The 24,973-nt window shown below is 38.2% G+C and overlaps 1 protein-coding gene and 1 long non-coding RNA gene across 13 annotated transcripts in view; one reads left to right on the top strand and one right to left on the bottom strand.

Annotated features, from left to right (window-relative positions):
• The window catches only part of DTNA (dystrobrevin alpha), a 359,840-nt gene that overhangs the window by 150,653 nt on the left and 184,214 nt on the right, over positions 1–24,973 (top strand). For all 11 annotated transcript variants that reach the window (XM_039238894.1, XM_039238893.1, XM_039238892.1 and 8 more), the window contains exon 2: positions 16,945–17,075. The gene's annotated coding sequence lies outside the window, so the exon portion shown is untranslated. The remainder of the gene's footprint in view (positions 1–16,944; positions 17,076–24,973) is intronic.
• Positions 1,347–24,973, bottom strand: LOC120236245. Of its 2 annotated transcripts, XR_005529613.1 has the most exons (4): positions 24,889–24,973; positions 16,398–16,568; positions 8,731–8,828; positions 1,347–1,796 (listed from the first exon to the last, which is right to left on the bottom strand). It is a non-coding gene; the product is annotated as an uncharacterized LOC120236245 (long non-coding RNA). The 2 variants fall into 2 exon arrangements; XR_005529614.1 differs by lacking the exons at positions 1,347–1,796; positions 8,731–8,828 and adding an exon at positions 13,706–13,824.

Genomic DNA, 24,973 nt, shown 5'->3' with positions numbered 1-24,973 from the left:
AAATAAAATTTAGGGCTTAATGGTGGCCTTCTGCATCACACACACAAACACACAGACTTTTCTGGGTCAGCTATTGGAAGTCATTGCCTCCTTCTCTCTTAGACAATTGGTGGCACTTTGGAGTAAGAGGAAAATGACCATCACCCTATCATCATAGAGATCCTTCCCACCCACCAGCACTTCCTCTCCCCTTCTCTACATCACCATTCCCCCACCTGAAGAGTCTCAGAATCCTGCTTGCTTGACTTTGGTAAAGGCAAATGTGGTTATAGCCATAGCTATGCAGACAAGTGTTTTTGAGAAGTATGTTCATCTTTATTAACTATTACCAAATGAGAAGGAAGAGCTCTTAGATAGATTAGCAGACTGCTGCACACTTAGCCCATTCAGCTGTCAGTTTCCTTATGTGTTTTCATTTTTTATCATAGAAATTTTATAGGTATTAATTTCTAAAAATATCCAAAGGGTCACTACTCAGGTTAAAATATGTTCTCTTTTCTATAGGTACTTAGGTTTACTACTAAAGAGTAATAATAGATAAATTTTTTCTGGAAGTTAGAATGCCTGAGTATTTAATCAAAGAACTTGATGCTTTTAATAAACTACAATAAAACTCATTTTGTTGAAGTGTGAATGATCCAGTCTTTCCAAGAGTCTTACACTCTTGCCATGGAATAGACAGACTCTTTGAGGAAAAAGCTAGTATTTATACATACACAGAAATTGAGTCATCATTTTAACTCACTCTCAAACCTATCAGCTTTCACAGGCCACCTTTAAATGAGCAAATGAGAGAATTGTTACACATATATGCACATGCACACATACCTATATATTTATACATACATGCCGAATAATATTTAATTTTCAACTGTTTCTCTTACCGCTAATAAAAAAAAAAAATCAAGTTTATGGGACACCTGAGTGGCTCAGTCGGTTAAGCATTTGACTCTGGCTCAGGTCATGATCTCGTGGTTTGTGAGTTTAAGCCCCACATCGGGCTCTGTGCTGACAGCTCAGAGCCTGGAGCCTGCTTCAGATTCTGTATCTCCTTCTCTCTCTGCCCCTTCCCTGCTCATGCTCTGTCTCTGTCTCTCAAAAAATAAATAAATGTTAAAAAAAAAGTTTAAAAAAATCAAGGTTTAGAAATGGATTTATGTTCTCGGCAGTAATTCTGTGGTTTGGGAAATCCCATCATTGGACAGCTTATGTCATTACCGAACTTGAACAACTTATAAGTTCCTTTTATGAAGTTTTAGTTATGAGTTCCTCTTATTACTTTAATTAGACATACCTCAGCCATGATTTTATTTTCAAACTTTAATGTTGCGAAACACCAGCAGTAAGCTTCTAGAAAAGGTGAAGTAAGCCATTCATTAATGCAATTTATCTTAGTTAAGCTGATAAAGACTGTATGGTTTGGATTTTATCTTCTGCACATTGTCCTGCTAGAAATCATGTTTGGGGGTTCTTTAAATGTCTGAGAATTAGTGCCCTTTTTCTTCTTTGGTTAATGGGATGGAGTGCTAGAAGGACTTGAGATGAGCTGCCAATCCCCACTAATCCCTTTCTTCCTAAACTTCCAGGAGAGAGGGCAACCTGAAGATGCTTTCTGCTCCCATGGTCAAATCTCCCAAACCTGTGAAGTTCTCCAAATCACATTTTACAGATGTCAGGCCCTTCAGTGGTGTGTGTCGTTTTCCTTTGTTTGGCTTCTCTGAAGGAGTTTCATTAACAACCCATAAAATCTTAGAATTTATAAGATTCCTTCTTTCTCTATTTCTTAGTAATAAAGTCTAAAATAAAGAGAAGAGAAAAATTCTGACTTTAAGATGTTGAAATGTTTTGTTCAATTTCCGTAATACAGTCACCTAAAAATTGAGTGGTATTAAGTCAGTCTATTTTATATAATCTTTCATATTTGCATAATTATACTCAATATCTTTTTAATCCCAGCTATTGGAATCAAACAATATAAGAGAGCTGGTCTGCAAATGCGACAAGCCTGACCCAGCTGACCTAAACTTTTCTTGCCTTTGTGTACTCCCCAAACAGAGGGACTTTTTTATTGCTCAGAAATGCTTGTCAAGAGCTTAGATTAAAAAAACAAACTTGTCAAGAAGTAAAATGTGGTAGGGCGCCTGGGTGCCTCCATCGGTTAAGTGTCCAGTTCTTGCTTTTGGCTCCAGTCATGAGCTCAGAGTTCATGAGCTCAAGCCCCAAGTCAAGCTCCGTGCTGACAATGTGGAACCTGCTTGGGATTCTCTCTCTCCCTCTGTCTCTGCCTCTCCCGCGCTCATGTTCTTTTTCACAAAATAAATAAATAAAAGTGAAAGGAAGGAAGGAAGGAAGGAAGGAAGGAAGGAAGGAAGGAAGGAAGGAAGGAAGGAAGAAAAAGAAAAGAAAGAAAGAAAGAAAGAAAGAAAGAAAGAAAGAAAGAAAGAAAGAAAGAAAGAAAGAAAGAAAGAAAGAGGTATAAATCAATTTACTGTCAATGTTACACTGAAAAGATTTTTTAAAAAAACAACAGTTACCTTAAAAAATATAAAAGTGTTTATCTAGTTTTCATCCCTTATGAAAATGTTCATGTTGTGATACTCAGTGCAATGCTCATTCTTTTTTAAACCATACATATGAAGAATGATTAAAATACTGACCTTTCATTTTTCTTTAAAATAGTCTCATAACTTTGAATCAATATACTCTATTTCACATAGATCCATTAACAAATGTAAGAATACTAGAAAGAGATTTTAGGGGAGCATGAGGAGCCACTCTCCAATAGAAGTCCCCCCAGAGAGCCGAGTTTCTGAATTGGAAAGACAAAATCAGCTTATTTATTTGGGAAGGAGTGAAGACACTACATGGCTCTAATAAAGAAATATATCAGGAACCTCACCTTTTCTTCCAGCTAGTTCAGGAGCCAGAAACACCTTTTTATTGTGTTCTATTAATTATTTTGTTTTGTTATTGGGGGCAGAAGACTTGGTGTACAGAATATACCATTCATTGGGCAGCCATTCAGAATGGCCCAGCCACCGTGAATGAAATCTCTGCTCAGCTGCTTTCCAGCTGTGTTCAAAAAATTCAAGTTAATAAAGTTAAAGCAGATAAAAGAAAGCTTTAAGGATAAGAGATGGATAAGTTTGGAACCCCAAATTAGCATCTGTTCAACTCCAGGACTCCAATGTCCTCTAAGTAGTTGAGGCCAGGAAGACGAAAGAAGTCAGGGATGGAATGGATTCAAAGAGCGAAGCTCAAAGCATAGAGCAGCAGGTACAAGAGAAATGTTGCCAAGAACCTCTCAATACTGCTGTAATAAGGGGGGGGGGTGATCTAGGAGCGCTGACAAAACATACTCAAAACATAACACATCCAGACCAATCTAGATAGTACCATTTTTCACTAGTTGATTTATTATTTTTTGTTAAAAAAGTTTTTTTAATTTTTAATGTTTATTTTTCTGAGAGAAAGAGAAAGCATGCAAGCAGAGGAGAGACAGATAGAGAGAGAGTCACAGAATCAGAAGTAGCCTCCAGGTTCTGAGCTCTCAGCACAGAGCCCATTGCAGGGCTTGAACTCCCAAACCATGATATCATGACCTGAGCTGAAATCGGACCCTTAACCAACTGAGCCACCCAGGCACCCGTCACTGCTTGATTTAAATAGCCAAACTGGCTTCTAGATTTTGCTTTTATCAGAATTCTTATTGAATGAAAGCTTCTGCTCAGTGTGTTACAGTACAATTGTGACCATCACAGTCATTGTTGAGAGAATCCAAGTCTCAAACAGATTGAAAGTTCAAGAAGCAACACCAATTCATTTCTCCATGATGAATGTTGTTCTTTCCTAAACAGTGATAAAGGAAAGACAATTCTTGGCATCTTCAGCTGTGCCCTTTCATTCTTAGCAAGGAGGCCAGAATTAAATGAACTATGACAAATGCCCTTTCAGCCCTGGATCCAAAGTTGCGGCCAATTGACAATTCAGGGTGAGACGTCTATGGACTGTCTTGTACCTATTCTTTGGCACATAGAACTCGGATCTCCAATATCAGCACCGTAAATGCAATTATGAAGACTGTTTTTCAGATGAATCACTACTGTGGCCCCTCTGTCTCTCCCTTTGTGTGTGTATGTGTGTGTATATGTGTGTGTGTGTGTGTGTGTGGAGAGAGAGAGAGAGAGAGAAAGAGAGAGAGAGAGAGCTACAGAAGGAGATGATACCAGATTTCTTCTAAAGCACTGGCCAATTGAAATATAATGCCAGCCACATATATAATTTAAAATTTTCTAGTTGCCACATTAAAAAATAAAAACAGGTGTAAATAATTTAAATCCATTCTACTTAACCCAATATATCAAAAATATTATCATTTTGACATGTAATCAATATAAAGAAGTTGTTACTAAGATATCAGTCATTCATGTTTTATACTGTATATTTGAAACCCATAGTATGTTTTACCATAAAAAGTATATCTTAGTTTGGATTAGGTACATTTCAACTGAAAAAGCTACATGTAACCAGTAGCTATTCGATTGGATAGCCCTGACCAATGACTCCCTCTTAACCAACAATATCCCATTTGAAATGCCTCTCTACTGATATTTTAGCTGTCTATCTGAATAGGTATACCTTCACAGAAGAAATCCATATGTATAAATATTTTAATCTAGATTCTAACATGGACATACGCACATGAACACATACATAAACATCTGAGTTTTGATGACCTATCCCAATGTTCTCCTACAGAAGTATGAAAAATAAAATATTTCCTCTCCCTGTGCTTTTGGAGGGAGCATGTGTACCTATTATCTTGCACATTAATGGGTTCCCGTATTTAGTGTTGTCAGAGCTGCTGACTCATTGCCCATGAATGGCCCGGCTGCCCGTGGAGATTGTTTGACAGGATGCCAATAACGCCTGCCTACGGCTTCTGAAAAGCTGACCTTGTAACAACATCCACATTCTTTTGGTTGGTTTTGCTGACACACTCTCAATTCAAAAACTGTTTTTAAAACAAAAGTATAATGAAGTATTGAGCTTCTCAAAGCAATTGTATTTCAGTTCATTAAATTATCTGAGTGTGTCAAGGAGGGCAGAACAGCAAGGAAATGAGTATTTCAGAGGGAACTATCCTTGAAAGTTGACATTTGAGCTATAGGCATATAACACTTGGGGACAGTGTTCTAAAACAACAATGGGTACCCAAACGAAACAAGGCTCTCATGGGATGTGTCTTTCAACTTTCTCAAGAACCTCTATTAGTTCCATCTTACTGACCTATTTAGCATTCTATTTAATTTGTTTTTTCAAAATTGCAAAATTTATCCCATTCCCCACCCTAAAAATGCTCTTCTCAAGTTAATCTTCCAAGCAAAGGGATATAAGATGTTCTCCATTAATTAAAAAGTGTGAAGCTACTATTAAATACTTAAAACAGGGATCAAATTAACCAAGAACTGCTGATACTGCTCTAGCTAGTGGGTGAGATGACCCTTCACACTGTACTCATCTGTACTCTTCTATACAGCCCCATCTGCACTAACATTAAAATTACCATATGATTCACATCTCTCACAGAATAGCCAGAGTCGGCTTTGCTGATTTTAGTGAGTTTTACATACGTGGGAGCTGAACTTGGTGTGTTCAGCTAGTTGTTTTGGTGCTTTCTAACCACTAGGGGGAGATCGAGGCTCCTCTCTACCCTCTGTTCCCACCTTTTGCCCCCGCCCCTCCCAGTGAGTGGTGATGGAGGTGAGTCAAATGCCAAGTTTATTGGCACCTGAGATGGGAGGGAAATGAAATATCTTTAGAGAAACCCAAAATTTGGCAACCTGCAAACCGTGCAAACATGTTTTTTTTGTCTGCCCTATCCAGTTTGATGCAACATTTATAAATTTGAAGATTTCATGTAAAAATCTGGCTTTCCATCCTGAACATGAAAAGAAGATGTGGCCATCCTGAGTCCCTGCTTCTATGTAGCACAGCCAGAGGGAGGTGCTCTCCTTAAACAGGGCACCCACTCTGCATTTCAACTCCATCACTACCACTCTTATTTTTCCCAACACTGAAACCAAGTATCATATACCACATATAAATAAGCTTGCATCATTGTTTTCTTATTGTAAAAAGATGTTTTTGGTTTTTTTTTTTTTTTTTTTTTTTGCTCAAGTCACTATCAAAAGTGATAAAAATAAAAATAGGCCAAGAAAATCTCTTATAATTTCAAGGAAAGTAAGAGAGCATATTTCTTTGGTGGTAATAAAACATATTCATAGAGGTAAAATACCCAGGCACAGTGTGCCTGGATCTCCTTGACTTATACCAACCTATTTCCACATTTATATCAGTTATATGGGCCTATGAGCTTAGAGTTTTCCAGCACTCAGTCTCGGCCAAATTACTGTTTGTGTGAGTACAACATCCAAACACACATGTGTGCACATGTACACATGTGTATGCGCACACACACACACACACACACACACTTTGCCCTTTGTTGAAGCAAATAGCCTCCTTTTCCCTTTTCTCCTTACTGTCTATTTCCTTTAATTCAATTTTCTCCACAAAGTGGTAAAATGTAGAGGACTGAGATTAGGGCAAGTGTAAACATTCTAGGAAAGACACATCTAAGTGTTTGCTCTAGGTCTCAGGCATAAGGGATCCTTTTGACTCCTTGTGATCTAGCTTTCTGATCATAGCGGAAACTATTGGGAATATCTGCTTCCCACACATGACAAGGGATTGGGAGATCATGGGTCCCAGTCAAAATACCATCTCTCATTTGTCACCACCAACTTTAACTGCCAAGAAATATCTCTCATGATTGACTACACGAGGATTTATAAAATCAGCATATGAAGGACAAATCTTTGCACTCAACATAGTAGGAGGCAAGAACATATCTGCATGCAGTTTGTACTCACAGAGGAAATGTAGAAATAAAGTTGGATTGGTGTAGCATAAACAGATTCCAACAAGTACAGCTGATATTCTGATTTACTCACTTCATTGCTTCTTGAACTTAAAAACAAGAGATCATATGGGGCGCCTGGGTGGCTCAGTCAGTTGAGTGTCCGACTTCAGCTTAGATCATGATCTCATGGCCTGTGAGTTTGAGCCCCATGCTGGGCTCTGTGCTGAGAGCTCAAAGCCTGGAACCTGCTTCAGATTCTGTGACTATGTCTCCCTCTGCCCCTCTCCTGCTCATGTGTGTCTCAAAAATAAATAAAAATGTTTTTCAAAAAAATCAAGAGTTAATATAAATATTAGCGATCATAGTTAACATCTGTTGCATTTACTGTGTATCAGGTGCTGTACCAAGTGGTCTCTTTAACCTTTGAAACAACCCTATGAGTTAAGATCTGTTATTCCAATTTTATGAGTGTGGCATATGAGGCTTGGCATGGTTATATAACTGGCCCAATATCACAGAGAGTGAGTCTGTCCAATCTCAGAGGCTTCACTCAGCCTCCTTACTATATTCCCTTTCTTCTAGGGCAATGGTTCTCAAAGTGAAGTCCCCAAGGTACTTCCGGGGATCCTTGAAGTCAAACTATTTAATAATAACTCTAACATGTTATTTGCAATTTTGACTATCTGGACAGACATTTGCACTGATGACACAGAAGTAATGGTGGGTAAAACTTACTGTAACCTTATTACAGTCAAGGCAGCAGCACCAGCATGTCCTGGTAGTAATTATATTCTTCAGTGCCATGCACTTACAATTTAAAAAAAAACAACCACCACCACCAACAACAAAAGCAAGCATCAGGTACAGCAACAAAAATCTAATTAAATCTTGAAACTCAAGTACACATCTTTTTAATATTCTGTGGGAGGAAATGGGAAGTGTACATAAAAGCTCTTGAAATATATTAAGAGACAATGGTTTCCTACAAGTAAAAGTGTTTGGCGTGCAAACTGAACTAGCCACTTCTGTTATAGAACAACATGTTTACTTGAAAGAACAACTGGCAGACAAAATATGGTTATTCAGACATGGTATTTGGCACGGATTTCCTTGAAAATGAATGGAGTAAGCCTGTCGCTTTAGAGAGAACTAACAGTATTTTCTAACAATGATGAAGTTCAAACCTTGAAGTAAAAATTAAAATTTTGGTTGGGGCACCTGGGTGACTCAGTCGGTTAAGCATCTGACTTCAGCTCAGGTCGTGATCTTGCAGTTTCTGAGTTGGAGCCCTGCGTAGGGGTCTGAGCTGACAGCTGCGTCTCCCTCTCTCTTTTCCCTCCCCGACTCACACTCTGTGTGTCTCTCTCAAATATAAATAAACGTTTTTTTAAAAAAAAAAAAAAAAGAACTTTGGAAAGCTTGCACCGGCCACGGTATGCTTGACAGCTTCCTGAAACCTAAAAGACTTCCCTGATGAGATTGATGGCGGTGTTAACCGATAGGATTTTTGTCATTGAAACTGAAACGCATCAACATTTGAAAGATCTGCATAACTCAGTGAGCTGATACTGCCCTAATAATCGATGTTATAAAATCATACAAGAGTAAAAAGCTTTTTACAAAATACGAAACCGATAATGAATTTTAATGTAATGGACTATGCAAAGTTCATCGATATGGCTCAGTTTCCACACTGTAGCTCACCTTTAAGAAACAATTGCTTGTTGAGTTTCAGTGTCATATGGGAGAAAACTATCCACAGTCATCTGAAAGACAATCAAATACTACCTTTTCAAACTGCACACCTTGTTACATTTGGAATTTCTTCATATTCTTCAGCTGAAACAACACATTGCAATAGGTTAAATGCAGATGTAGATATGAAAATCCAGTTATCTTCTTTCTATGAAGCCAAACATTTTTAAAAATTTTTTACTGTTTATTTTTGAGAGAGAGAGAGAGAGCATGAGGTAGGGGCAGAGAGAAGGAGACACAGAATCTGAAGCAGGATCCAAGCTCTGAGCTGTCAGCACAGAGCTTGATGCGGGGCTCAAACCCACAAACTGTGAGATCATGACCTGAGCCGAAGTCACACACTTAACTGACTGAGCCACTGAGGCGCCCCTCTCTAAAGCCAAACATAAAAGAGATTTCCAAAAAATGTAGAAACCATGCCATACTTCTCACTATATTTTTCGCTTTGGAAAATATTGCTATTTTATTAACAATAGATATTATTTATGTTAGATCTAATGGGTTTATCATTGTTATGCAAATAAATTTATAAATATTTTTAAAATTTCTAAGCCAATTTCTAATAGATAAATATTGATAGATATAACACACGTAAACAAAAGCTCTGTGGAGTTTTCAGAACAAAAAGTCTGAGAACCTATGATGTGGCATATAGTTATCTCTTTTTTTAACTTCAAAGAGGCATGGCACCTTACTGATATCAAATTAAATACTATGTCTTTTATCTTCATTTTTAAAAAAGCTATGTATCCCCTCTAAGTCAGATGTAAATGGTATAAGTGAGGTTCTCAGTAGCCCTCAGGTGGCTACTAAGACATTTGGCACATTCAAAGCCATCAGTCATGGTAGAAATACATCACTGAAGGGCAAGCCCCAAACATTCTTTCCCAGAATTAGATCCTTCTTTCTCCTTATGATTTACAAAAAAAAGTATTTCTTCTTCTAAGGAAAGTCCCTTCCATATTATTCACATAAATATTTATCTCTGATGTATAAGAAATATTGCAAATAAATGAATAAGTAAGGATCTGGTTTTCATGCCAGAGTGTTTGTCACTGAAATTGCATCCAAATATAATCGCTACATTTGCATACATGTTGTTTTACCAGAGTGAGCTTTATGGCTAAGTTTTATGCATATTAGAGAAGAGTAATGTGTTTTCAAAATATGGAATTCCATGTGCTTCCTACAAAAAATTAATTCAGGGTATTTGTGGAAGGTTTAGTACTCTGCAGGCAAATGTTTACTCCTCTATCCACCGTCTCCTTTTTATAATGTCATTAATGTAACTGGTTTAAGGTCCTAGGAAATCTTTTCTTAATTTTGGTGTTTTTCCCCCTATATCCAGTTTCATGACTTAACTTCTTTCCCTCCTTCCTTGGCTCCTTCCTTCCTTTCTTCTTTTCTGTTTGTCTTGATCTTTATATCATGGTAAAATCACACCAACACACTTCACATCAAACACATTGTATCATTAATCTCTTAGAACTGTGCAGCACATTAGCAAATGAATGAGCACAACATATGAGCAAGATATTGATGGTCACGTAATCGCAGGGAGATTTCAGTAGAATCTATGATATACCTGCATGTGACTAATTAAAAGTTTGTCTTCTTAAAAATTAATTGAATTAAACTTTGGCACAGTTCGATTTAACCTTCCACATTCAGTTTAATTCTCTCTTTTTGACCAAACTGGCAGGTGTACGGTGATGCAAGAGACAATAAACTGATCTTGGGTAAATAATTTTTACCTGGGCAGCAAAAGTATGTTCATCTTTATACCCTACTTGGAGTTAATTTCAACACAGAGAGTTTATAGGTTTAATGAGGTCACTGCTCTGGCATGCTTGTTGCCTACATTGTTTTAGTTGTATGTTGTTTTACTTGATTTAGTGAAATGAGATTTTTATCTAAGGAAACTTGAGCTACTTAAGTTTAGTCATTGTTTTTGTAAGCAAATGAGACACTGAATGGTTTGCAATTTTATTTTTTGAAAAGATACAGAATGAGATAATCACTCTTTACATGTGCATTCCGGGAAAATACTCCTCTTTATCTGATATTTTGGGATACATGGGTTTTGTGCAATAGAGGTTTCCATAACAAAATAAGCTCTACTGATGATGATCTACTGTCTTACCCTAAAATGTAGCAGAAATGGGGTCTGTATGAGTGTGAGTGTGTTCAACTATTAGAAGAAACTAAAGAATCATTTAGTGAGTACAGATGTCCCATTATCATTATATATGTCAGAGCCTTTCATTAATAACTTTGATAACATAATCTCATAGCCAAAAAGGGAGAAGTTTTTATGCTGAATATGTTTGGATCACTAATAATGGGATACAAAAGGTAAAACAAACACAAAACTTGAAACAAAATTTTCTATAGTTTATAATCCATTAATTTCATTAAAAACTCTGTGTGTGTATATGTGTGTGTGCAAATACATATATACATGTATATAATTGGAAGCAAGCCTATAAAATCTTCCAAGGATTGCCTCTGGGTAGTGTCATGTGGGTGACATTAGCTTTCTTTATAATTTATTACATATTCCACATTTTCTAAAAAGAAAGTTACTTTATCAAAATAACTTTGTAAGTTTCCAGCCATCTCTTGATCCATTTTTATTAAACTTGTTTACTCACAAACACTAGCATATAGCTAATTTTTTTTTAAAATTTCTTCTTTTTAAAGAGAAGGAAGTTATGGCACTCAAGTGAATTCTTAGAGATTGAATTCCTCCTTGAGGAGCACAGGCCACGTGCAGTGCAAGTCCGTAAACATCCAGGGTGAAGGATGTCTTTTTAAAATGCAAGTATCTATATTCATCAAAGATATTGGCCTGTAGTTCTCTTTTTTTGCTGGGTCTCAGTCTGGTTTGGGAATCAAAGTGATGCTGGCTTCGTAGAATGAGTCTGGAAGTTTTCCTTCCAGTTCTGTTTTTTGGAATAGCTTGAGAAGAATGGGTATCAACTCTGCTTTAAATGTCTGGTAGAATTCCCCAGGGAAGCCATCTGGCCCAGGGCTTTTGTTTGTTGGGAGATTTTTGATAACTAATTCAATTTCTTCACTAGTTATGGGTCTGTTCAGATTTTCTATCTCTTCCTCTTTGAATTTTGGTACTGCATGTGTGTTTAGGAATTTGTCCGTTTCTTGTAGGTTGTCCAGTTTGTTGGCATATAATTTTTCATAGTATTCCCTGATAATTGCTTGTATTTCTGAGGGATTGGTTGTAATAAATCCACTTTTATTCACGATTTTGTCTATTTGGGGTTTCTGTCTTTTCTTTTTGAGAAATCTGGCTAGAGGTTTATTAATTTTGTTTATTTTTTCAAAAAACCAGCTCTTCGTGTCATTGATCTGTTCAACTGCTTTTTTTTGGATTCTATAGTTTATTTCTGCCCTGATCTTTATTATTGCTCTTCTTCTGCTCGGTTTGGGGTGCTCTTGTTGTTCTGCTTCTAGTTCCTTTAGGTGCACTGTTAGATTTTGTATTTGCACTTTTTTTAGTTTCTTGAAATAGGCCTGGAGTGCGTATTTCTCGCAGTCTTGTTATGAGTTCAAGGGAGTATTAAGGTAGGTGACTGAGAGGGGCAGCATGGTAGGAACCTTACTTTCCCTGGATATGTACCTGTATTTCTTAAGTTGTGAAGTTCATCCCCTGTTTCTGCAACCATTAGGCTGTCATTTTAAGGAAAGAAATGACAGGTGCACAACCTCCTCTGAAATTACATTATTGTCTTTGATTGTTTGGACAGATGTAAAAACTTCACAGAGACAGATGCAGCCAGTTTCACTAGGGCTTCCCTTGGGACCTAGAATCCCTTTGGGGGGAGTCTGCCAAGCTGTGTGATCTTGCCCTTCTGTGATGGGGCCACACTGGAGCTGAACAGCTAGACTGTCCCAGTGCTACAGCCTCTTGATCCTAGGAGCTTGAAGTAACAGTCTATGCCCTTAATAGGAAATATGTACAAACAGCCAAGACCTGCCTAGTTCTCAAGCTAAACCCTGTGTCAACACGAACAAATCCTTGGAACTGAGAGGGACTTGAGATTTCCAGACCAGAGTTTGGATGGTTCTAAATAGCACTACTGTCATTTTGGATTGGATCATTATTTTTTGTTGGGTACTATCCTAGACAGCATCCCTGGGCTCTACCTGCTAGATACCAGTAGTACCTACCTTCCTTCCACAACTAAAACTTTCTCCAGGCATTACCAAATTTCCTTGTGATGCTACAAAATCACCCCCGGTTGAGGACCATTGGTCTATACCAATGCCCTCTGTTTACCATGAGAGAACCGAAATCCAGTTAACAGTAAATGACTTGCCCAACTAGTTAGTATAGAGAAAAAAATAAAACCCCAGCTTCCGATCATAGTTCAGTCTTCCTTCTACAACACTAGAAGACACTGCAGGTACCTTTAAGAATAGTTTTTCTTCCCCTTCTAGCTTCTTCTTTGTTGTTGAGAATCTGGCTGATGACGTGTTTGCAGAAGAGGGGTTGCCAGAACCCTGAGCTCGACCTCAGCCCTGGCGTGAGACCCTAGCATGGCATTTGTGACTATGACAACAGAGCCCCTCATAAAAATAACAGGACCTATTTCAGTTGTTGAGAAATTACTTGGACAAGTGGTTACTATTTCGCAAGTGACTTTAATCATTCTTAGCCAAAACCCACGAACAGCCTCTACAGTTGATGCCAACAGACAATGTCAAACACAGAAAAGACCAGGTTTCATATGCTTCTGAATGTAGTGTGGCTGTCCATCCACACATTTCTCTGGAGTGCCTTTTGTAGGTCTCTGGTCTTCATCATCTGTAGCTGCTTCTCATAGCACAGAACCTGCCCCCTATGACTACAGTGATCTGAATGTGGGTCCATCCTAACCTCTGAAAATGTAGTCAGCTAGACTCATGGAGCTATAGTCTCCCGAGCATAAGTGAAAAAGAAGAAACAACTACGGAATAACTACTGGAGAGCACCATCTTCCATCCTCCTTTTAACATGCAGGCTCTCTTTTCCCTGCATAACAGTGAAAGTAGATAAAATGCCTACTTGGATTGTCCATCTTTTCCATGTGAATAAAGGCCTTTGAATTCATCCAGCTGAATCATTTTCAGAATGGTGCCAACTGATAGGGGTAAGAAAAAGGAAATTGGATCAAATATTGATAAGAAAAGAGAAGTATAAATTTATGTGCATTCTTCATGCAGTAAATAGTGCTGCAGACCTACTATGTGACAGGCAGTGTTCTAAGCATCAGAGATGCAGCAGTGAACAAGACTCCTGCCCTTGGGGAGCTTATATTCTAATGTAAAGTGACAAACAATGAATAAATAATAAATAGTGCTAGTGCTATGCAGGAGATCACATCAGAATAAGCAGTAGAGAATGAGGAAGGGGTGCTGTTTTAGATGGGAAGATCAGTAAAGGCATCAATATGAAAAAAGGTGGTTAACTCCACTCCAGTCTAATATTCATCTGGCTACCACATAATCTCTGTTGGGAGTGACCATTTACACCATTCTTGTGTGATGACTGCATGTGCTTGACCAAATCCCACCACCGTAAGTGATTATCGAGACTTAAGCTAAATTGATACCATTAGTTTGAAAATTACTCTTTTTTTAGATGGCCCATTCTATTTTTATGTGCTCTAAGTTGAGGGGTTTATTTTATTAAGCAAAAATCTGCTTCCTGCCACTTCCACCCAACCTATACGTCTAAAACAAGGCACCCCAAATTGACAAAATACTCCTTTCTCTTGTGGTAAGATATTGACTTCTACCTTCAATCCAGACAGTGGCTGAAAGCTTTTCAGGTAGCCAGAAAATGGAGACAGTATTTTATTTTATCTCTGGACACTAAATTTTAATTTCTAGTCACAAGTTAGTGAAACTAGAATTTGCTAGCTGATATAGAATGTAAAGAAGAACTTGAAGAGAGAAAGGTACTGGTATTTATTCCCACTCAATGTTCACGTGAGACTTTTGCTTTGCAAGTGTCCAGTGGGCCGCCACCAGAGGAGAGAGAAGGATGGATGCCTTTAACTCAGTGTCACTTTGGGAGACCGCCACCCGCAGGCTCAGAGTAGAAAGAATCATAGATACTCAGTTCTGTGTACTCTTAAGTAGTCAGGTGGAATTGTACTCTTAAGTAGTCAGGTGGAATAGAAGCCAAGAGGGGTAAGGAGAGCATGGCCTCCAGATTCAACATCTGCTTTTGATCACTGCCTGGGTGAGATGCATAAGCTGAAACTAAACTGGACCACTTCTAGTGGAGGAGGAATAGCAAACATGAAAGCCAGCTTACAGTCAAGGTATCATTCAAGTTGCAACTTTTATTGGAGTCATAGATCTCGGTGAAGGCATGCAACCTGAACCATCCTGCGGGATACTTTAGCACAGCATCTCCCTCTGAGCATAGTCTTGTCTCCCTCCTAGTCTCTTGCAGTCTGGGATAATCCAGGGAGCTGGACAGAAACCAAAAATGCAAAACACCTTTCCCCAGATTGTCAAGTGGAGGAGCAAACACCAGCAGCATGATCCCAAGAGGTCCCCAGGCCAATACCAAGGGATTGCTTGAGTGATTCTATATTGCCAGCTAGATGTAAGTTCATCCTAACTGTATAAACTTTATTATAAACATATATGTAATCCATACATATACACACATTACATAATCTTATATAAAAGTATATAAGATTGTAAGATTTCCATTTATTCCTGATTCTGGTGCTTGGAGAGCTGCATTCATGAGGCAGAGAGAATATCTGTAATATGTAACTTATTCCCAGATGCATAGGTCTAATTTACCTGAACCCCCAATAAAAAAAAAGTAACATGTACTTTAAGAAAACAAACAAAAATGTTTGAAACTACTGTTAAATAATACATTTATTCAAAGAATGCCATGTACATGTATGTACCAAGAATCCAAGTATGGGAAAAGATGGCTGAGTTCTAATATGACACAGAACAAGGGTTAATTGTACAGTGAACATGTCTTTATCTCCTGTGAAATAAATCTCATACAAAAATGAATATATCTGAAGACCTAGATTATAGCAGGGGGGAGTTATTGTATAGAATTTTCTCTAGGAACCTAAAATCATAGCGTGCCAGAAACCATAAGAGCTAAAATAATTACTGTAATCCTTTTTGATAACTGGGGTTGAAGAAGTCAGTTGGGAGGGAATTGGTAGGCGTGGAGCTGGAGACAGAGGGTACCTTTCTTTCTCCCATCTGGGGTGCAAAGGCAGGCTCCTGTCCCTTCCTTTTCTATCCCCACTGTCATCAGATGCCTGCTCTCCTTTATTTTCTACAATCTCCACCCTCTCTACTGCTTTCCTTCATCTTAATATGGGATTTCCTGAGCTTCAGCTTCCTGCTGCTTCAAGCTACCCAGCACCTGGGGTGGTAACATCCAGCCTATAAGTTGGTAAGGAGGCAGGGAAAGGGAAGAAGAAAGACTGGTGAAAGAGACTAGCTGATGGCAGATGGTGAGTGAGTGCGTGGGTCGCCTCTGGGGAGTCATCTGGGAAGCGCCACCTAGAACTTCTCTCTTTTCAGTTCTTATCTGTGAATTTTCCCAGAAGGCACAAGAGTAGAAATCGTTCAGCTTTGTTAAGAAATATTAACAGGCAATTTTACAAGCTATTTGTTATTTATGTTATTACTACATAACGTAATAAATCATACGAACCATTAAATAATGTCAGGTTGCCCTTGCGGTAGTCTTCTTTTGTAAGCTGTCCACTTGTGATTGCTCAGGCTTAAATCATTCGAGGAAATGCTGGTCTAAGGATTCTGACCTCAGCTCTAATTTCCTTGGCTTTGGTAGAAATTATGGTGACACAATATTCCAGAAAATTACCTACTTGGAAAACACAGAAGATTCCTTGTTTTTGCATTTCTGGGTTTTTAATAAACTAACAATGAAGAGGTATGTCAGGACCCCAAGGTTCAAGGCCACTGTCACTAACCAGCTTTTGGACAGTCACGTCACCCCCTTGGGCCTCACCATCCTTATCTGTAAAGTGTCTTCTGGCACCAATGTTCATTTTTCTAAATATTTCTTAGAGTAAATGAAAACCAAGGTTCTGAGTTTGAGTATTACAAATCATTATTAGTGTATGAGGGGATTTGAAAAATACCGTTTGTTTTCGATCTGCCCATTCTGGCTTCTTGTTTGTAGTAAACATGCAAGTGTAAGTTGCTTAGCTAAATAAAAGTATATTTTCTCATTTCAGATAAATGAAGATTTACCAATCCCTGGATACAGTGCTTAGAAAGTCTTTAAATGCCATAATCAACTGCCATTTCAAAGAAAAGAAAATAGATGGTTTTGGAAAGTTCATGCTGTTTCTTCATTGAATTTTAGGTGAGTGTATCTGAAACAAAGACGTTAAGGTGGACATTGAACTGTTTCCCCTGAAAGTGCTTCTCTCCTTTTCATGAAAAGAAAATGGGGTTAAATGTGATCAGTGTTCCGTACTGTTAGTGAGGTGCCAAGACTTGGTTTCTGTGCCTTTTGTGGCTCTGTTGCTACTAGGAATCACTTGAAGTGTGAGGTGTAAGATACAGATGCCTGACATTCTTCCTGGTTCCTGTTAAGCAAATGCCTCATACTTTGTTCTACTCTAAAGGCCATCTAATATTTTAAATATACAAAAGTACTTCGTATCAGAGTAATAAGCCAGAATGAGACAAAACTATGCTTTAATGGCATAAACTAGGGAGAAATTTGATGATGATAGTGACGGTTAATCATTAACATGTCTATGTGTGAGAGACAAGGCTAACATTTCAGAGGCTGCCCTGGGGAGATTTTATACTGCCTAAATTAAAGTAGGACATGGTTTAAGTTAGGTGCTGTTTCTAAACTGCTGGATGTGATTAAGCACACACACGTACGCACACACATTAGGCTTTGTTTTGCTTGGCCATAAAATGGGTGGATACAAATATTTTTTACATCATCATTCATAATTACCCTTCCATGCTATGAAAGACATATGCCTGCAATTAGTGCTTTACTGTTAGTCCAGTCCATGGACTGTTAGTCCATGCTATGAAATAACATATGCCATGGTTATTTGTCAGCAAAATGGAAAGGAATGGAGGAATTGAGAGGTGGTCTTATTGAGGAAACTGTGTGGCTTTCCACCTCCTCCTGAGTCCAGCTTTCAAAGTGCGATTTTATTATTTACTTTGAAGAGTGTTAATTTCCAGAACATCAGAATAAACCCCTGTTCACAGTTCTGAATAAAACAATGCAACTGACAGAGCACTGACCACTTTCCAAATAGAATCCAGAAGACACCGATGCTCCCTTTATACTTTTTATTAACGTCAAAGCGAAGGTGCTCATTCTCTCATAATCTTCAGGGTGTGTAAATGTGGTTTGTTGAGATTGCGTGTGGAACTAAAATGGTGATTTAATTTATTTACAAGATGTTTGTTGTAGGCAGTTCCCAGGAGCTAAACTTAGAGCCATCTGAAATGATCCGTAAATCAATTTGCCTGGTATAACACTTCGGAGGATAAAATGAAAATGAAAAATGTCTTTACTTAACTCTATTTTCCAGTTCTGCTGGTCTATGCTTGTTTTTACCTTCTCATCCATTCCTTGCCCTGCTCCTACTCTACTGGTTTCATGGGGGCTGATCCCTAAGGGCTGTATTTTCCTGCCCTGAGATCCCATAGTCTTCAGCTTCCCCCTCCCTCCCCTCTCCCCTGTGACCTTGAACTCTGAGCTCCAGTAATATCACTGCTTCCCTTTCTCCCTTGAGATTTGTGGGTGGTAGGTAATGCCTTTAGCTTCCTGCTGCTGCTGATCTCCAAGTTGATTCACTATCCCCTGTTTAGCTCTCAGTTCTTCTGTCATCCAGGTAACCATTCCTCTAGATTAAATTCCATCTTCTTAAAATATTAAGAGTGTTTTCTCTTTTCTAGTTAGATTGAGATTGACCAACGAGTCCTTCATTAATTACTCCTGAAGTTATTGGGGGAAAAAAGCGAACAGGAATTTACTTACTTCTCCCAAGGAAAACTATTTTTAGAAAATGCATTTTAAGTTAAATGTAAAGTTGGATGTTTTTTCTACACTGAAAAAAATTTAAATTAATTTAGTTAAGCCATGTTCTAAGCTGTATGAGGTTGTAGCATTAATTTGTTGCTGCTCAGGAAGTTGATGACATATTCTTGTTTTGCATATCAAATTAATAGGAAGATTTTTAAATTCTCAGGTACCAAATATGATTGTTACTTTTTAAATACTCACATTGCACAAACTTCTGTACAGATGAGAACTGCTCCTTAGGGCCTCCATCTCATTCCCGCGCTCACATTTAAGTCAAGAGCTTCACATCTATTTGATTATGGATCTGACCTTTCTCTTTCAGTAACGATAGTTTGCTACTTCAAGATGCCTTATGATCTGATCTTTTCACATCTCCTATATTAAATACTGGCTGTATTAGAAAGCTAAGTGATCAGATGCCATATGTGTCTGTCTTTTTTTGGGCAGGTAAACAATTCACCACTGTCTCAACAATCCTACTCTAAAGGGCTTCCTTGATATTAAAGTAGCTTTTGACAAAATCACTGCACTTGGCCATTTTAAATGCAAGTACCTTGCCTTTTTCATTTCCTTCTTACTTATTTATGGAGGCATTTTTCTTTTCAATCTTGTCTCAGAAGTTACTGTGACTGTTAATCTGTCCATTTTAATGTATTGTGGGTACGTTCAAAAGGACATGGCGTTCCTCCTATCAACAATTTTAATCTATTCAGTGTTAATGCTAAACCTGCAGTGCCCTAATTGAGGATCTCTTCTGACAATGTGAAAATGCCATCACAAGCAGAATGACATGGATCCCTTGATAACCTAAAATTGAGAGACACAGAGGTGAATAGCTTTGTACTGTGGTTTAAGAAGCAGTGAATAACCGATGGTCTCAAAACAAACCTTCCTTAGTTTAGTGCAGCACTGAAAGTTCTAATCATTAACATTTCTCTCCAGCTTATGAAAATGAGGCTTTATAAAGTCATATTTTAAAAAAATACTCTCAGGGAAAGAAATGCATCCATTAATAATGCATACTACATCACATATAAGTCTAATGAGTTAGCAAGCCAGAGACTCCTGAGGGAATGGCACAGACACTCAGCTTCTGGACGTTTGGTTCACATAAGTAGGAGGGGACCTCCTGAAATAACCTCACTAACTTCATAATGTTGCCAGGTGGGTCGAGGGAAACATGTAATGAAAGATAGCTCAGGCTGAACCTCTCCTCATATTGGAGGAAAAGTAGGAGTGGAGGTATGAGTCCTTACACTAATGAGCAATATTGTCAATGGAAATTTTACATCACTGCTGCCCAAATAGTTCAGGAAAGTGCTTTAAACAAGATGTAGTCAGTAGTATTTCTGCTGAGCCAGAGAATAGGATATTGGAAAAAATCAAATGTGTGTAAAGGCAGAAATCATCTGTAATCCATCTTGGTATTCCTGGAAACTGGCCCAGTCCTTGGCTTGCTGTAGATAATTTTTAAATAAATGGTTGGTGAATAAAGACTAAGGCCCAAAGCAACGATAGCTAATGCTTACTGAGTTCTCACTTTATGCCACTCTTCTATATACACATATATTTCATTTCATGCTTAAACAATCCTATGACATAGGTAATATTATATTTCCTCATTTAAAAAAAGTAAACTAGGGCCCAGGGAGGTTAAATAATTGACCTGAGGTTAAGTTGGGGGTGAAAATTCAAATCCGGACAGTCTGGCTTCAGACTCTGAGTACTTAATGATCATGATCACTGTCTCTCATGTAATATAATCATTAAGTAACGTTAAAACACAGAGCAACATTTTTTATTATTAAAAACCTTACGTCATTTCAGAACATGCCTGTATTAGGAGATCTCACCCTAATCTTGAATGGCCTCACTTCAAACATAGATTCTTTCTTTTCAACATTCCTATTCTTTTCTTTTAAAATGTGACTGTCTAAATCAACTTCCTAATTTATATTCAAATCTCATTATTTCCATTCTGTAAGTTTTTTCTGAAATTCATACTTTAAAAATCCTCTTCCCCCTTTTATTTCATTTGCTTCATTTAAGCACATGTAACCTTGAGCAACAAGTTACTTGACCTCTCGGAGCCTCAGATCCTTAACCTGAAGTTATGTATAAGTTGTTGTGAAGACTAGAAAATAATAGTTGGTCTTTGCTAGCACAGGAATCACCTGATCTGCCTTCCCTAAGCCATGCTCTCTGAGCTTTTACTTTTGCTCATGCTGGTTCTTCTGCCTGGACTCTTCCGCCACTCACACTCCTCTCCAAACCCCCCACACGCACACACACACCCTCTTCAGTGACTTGCAGTGCCCCAGACATCTTTCAAAGACACATCAAAGCTGTGGCTGTTACCATTTCAGTGAAGTCATTGATGACCACCCCTTGGGTCAATGGTCATCATCAGTCCTTCTCAGAATTCACGTAGCCCTTTGAGCCATTACCAGATCAGCTCCAATTGTAGACGATAGAAAGAAAAGCCATCTCACTCATTCATGCAGCCTCTTGTCATTTCTCACGTTATCTGTCTGTCTTCCCTTTAAAATTTTCTTCAGGGACAAATGCCAAGTCTTTTCTTTATCTTTGATTCACCTATACCAAGCTCACAGTAGTCTCATTTTTTGGTTTTGAATGAAGTCTGGAGGGTCGTATTTTGAGATACGCTTCGGTGCTTCCAGTGTAGTGAAGATCATAACACTTCACCCAGTGTTCCGAGCAAAGGGAGAGCTCCCTTAGGGGAAGGGAGACCTTACAAGAAAGAGGGGATCCATTGCCACTGTGCCAAGCACCAAGCCAGATACTCTGTGAACATTATCTTACTTCATTTCATAATAGCCTCTCAAATTAGCTATTGTTTCCCTTCTTATTCAGATAAGAATACTAGGGGGGTTCCAAGAGTGTAGGTAACTTGCCAATGTCACATTTCTGCTAAGTGGCAGAAGGAGAGTGTTAAGCAGTATCTTTCTGCTGCAGCAAACTACCTCACTAAAAAAAGCTTTCCAGTTTAATCCTATAAGAATATGTATATAAGATAATGCTAGAATTTTCCATTTAAAGTATTTCCTGAGGAGTAATCTATTTATAAGTCTTTTTCTCATTGGCAAATAAGTTTATGTTTAGGTTGATGCTAAAATTAGCACTATTTCTTTTCAACAAGAGTGTAAAAGATGCAGCACCTTGTGGTTCTGACACTGTGCAAAAACCTCATGTATTGATGTGAGCAGAAGCTTGGAGATGATGTCTAATGCTGTCGACTGATAGAATTTTAGGGCTATGCAGTATATAGAATCACCACCAGTGCCGGGGGCTTTTTAAGGCAAGGATTTCTGTTTCTCTTTTTTCTCTTCAAAAATATTTATGAAATGAATATTTGTAATTAAGTATAAAAATTTGTTTTGCATACAAAGTAAAAAATTCTGTAGACATAATGATGCTGTTAGCACTTCTTAAGAGGGTACATAAATGTGTTCTGAATTTTTCTAAAAATCACACTATTCAATTATCATGTATAAGAAAAACAATTGGTATGAATAAAACTCAAAATTTGCAAACAGCAATCTTCTGACTTCATTTTAATTGCGAATATTGGTATCCATAGAGAAAGGTTTCTTCCATTGGTAGAAAATCCTGGTGATGCTTAGGCCACATTTATACCTATAATGATCATTCACTTGTTTGCTCATATTACATATCTCTTATGCTCCCTGGCTCTGTGCTAGGCACCTGGGAACCTGAGATAAATAACGCATCATTATTTCAGGTAATATCCTACTTTGATTTGCCATCAATTATGTCTTAGGATCACAGAATTTAAGCATCAGAAAGGATATTTCTGATTATTATACTAGACCCCTCTCATAGTCCATTCAAGCCTCTATAACAAAATGTTTAAGACTAGGTAGCTTATAAAGAGAAATTTCTCACTGTTCTGCAGCCCGGGAAGTACATTAGGACACCAGCATAGTCACATTCTGATGAGGACCCATTTCCTGGTTCAAAGCAGGCACATGCTTTCTGTGTCCTCAATTGCAGATGGGGCTAGGGAGCTGTGTCAGGCCTCCTTTATAAGAGCACTAATCCTGCTCACGAAGGCCCCGCCCTCATGATCTAATCAACCCCAGAGTCCCCTCCCACATTCTGATAGCATCACGTTGGGCATTAGGATTTCAACATATGAATTTCAGGGCAACACAAACATTCAGACCATAGCAACTCCTAATTTTACATTTGAGGAAGTTGAGCCCAAGAGGTTAAGTAGTACCCCCAAAATTAGCAGCAAAGTAGGACCTATCTGAGTCTCCTACCACCAAACTCCTGTCCATCGTACAACAAATGAGCCAGTATTTTATACTCTTGGTCTTATTTTCCTGCAAAAGAAGTTTCTAGATGTAAGGAAAGACTAAGAAAACAAGGTTGATTCGGTTTTATTTACAAAACAAAGAAGTGGATTTACTATTCATCAAGTACTTATTGAGAACTAGCAGGAGCTTTGCTAGGTGTTGGACATATGGCTGAGCAAAACCAGAAATGTCTTCCTGGCTCACATCCTGCATATTGTCTGGTGTGCACGTGTGTGAAACCACAGCCCCAAAGCCATAAACTGCCCTTTAATGGGAATATCAAAATAGTCCAGGTGCTGACAGGCATAACGTGATGCTAAAAATGGCAGCTAAAGTGATTGCAACATACTCGTTTCCTAGAAAAATGTAAAGTGCTATCTATAAATATCCCATATATTAAAACAAAAAGATATCAGCCTGTGTCTTTGGTCTCCTTCTGTTATATGGATGACTTTTTAATATTCCAGAGTGAAAAGAAATTTAAATATGAGTAGCATATGTACCCTGCAGTATCTACCTTTGAGGAAAATAAATATATAGTATCTTAGAAAAAATAATACTTCTATTCACAGCTCCAGGTTATGTCCCTGCCTGTTGAGTTCTGTCTTTTGTGTGCTGAGTTCCCCTTTAATTTCCCAGAAGAGTTTGCAGAATGCTATTTACCTTTATGTAAGCAGTATTTTTTTAAATCGTGATCCTCACGAGAATGGATGGAACAATGCTTTCCTATCAAAACCTAAGGATTATGATGTGTTTACAAAAGTTAATCATAATGTGCTTCAATGTTAATGCATTCGTGTGAGTGACAGCTTATTGTTTTAGCTTGCATTTTAACCATCAGTTGATTTTTGTAACTTTCAAAACCTGACTTTTGAATCTGTACAGTTTACTTCAGCAAAATCTTACACAGTGAGCCTGATACGTTCAAATGATCAAAAATAGATGAATAATGTAGCTCTCTTTTCTGTCATTCCTTACAGTTCCTTAACAGTGGGCTGGAATATTTTTTGTGTTTATGTGTGTGTCGCATACTTGCCATAATTTTTCTTCCAATTCCAGTTGCATAGATAAGTATGGTGGCTCTTTTTCTAAGAGCATGTTTTTATTATTATACCATTCCTTCCTAATATACATGAAAAACTGTAGTATCACATGGTCTCCCTTCTGAAGTTGAATTTCTTCCCAGAGTAGTAGCATCCACAAAAGGCACATTTGAAGAGGAAAAAGACTCATCATGTTCCAGATAAGACTACATTCTTCCCAATTCAGTCACTGCAAACGAGCCTCTCATGACCTCGATTCAGTAGTTTCGTTTTATCCCGGCACAGATACAGCCCCACTCAGTTCCCACACCTCCTACGTGGCCAGCAGTGCCACCATGAGTAACACAAAGCAGGCCCCCCCCTGAATTCCTAGCACGTCCCCACAGCACTTTGAATTCTCCTTTGGCAAGAAACGTTTGCAGACCTTAACTACAGTGGTAAAATTACCCTGATATGAAAAGCTTCCCTTTCTCCCCTCGATTCTCCCTTCCCACCGGTACAAGGAGTGAAAGGGCCTAAGAAGCAGGGCTTACAGAGCCCTGTCCTAAACACAGTTCTTAACAGGAATCCCTCCATCTCATTAGGAGGACTCCTTTGAGGTTTCCCATATCCTCCATCTCTGAGGCTATTGTGTGTACCAGGGCACCTGTAAGCATGAAAGCTTTTTGGTCAGGTGTTATTAATCCGCTTTCTGAAAAACAGTGAAGTCCCCACATTTTGTCTTACCTAATAACAAAGATAATAGTCTAGTTCAGCTCGTGATTGCCTTCTCATTCAAATATTCAGATCCTTTCCATACTCACGCATTGAG

This window comes from Hyaena hyaena, unplaced genomic scaffold (genome assembly GCF_003009895.1).
Source record: "Hyaena hyaena isolate Hyena2069 unplaced genomic scaffold, ASM300989v1 scaffold_150, whole genome shotgun sequence".
NCBI classification, from domain to species: domain Eukaryota; kingdom Metazoa; phylum Chordata; class Mammalia; order Carnivora; family Hyaenidae; genus Hyaena; species Hyaena hyaena.
This window is presented reverse-complemented; position numbering and strand designations above follow the sequence as displayed.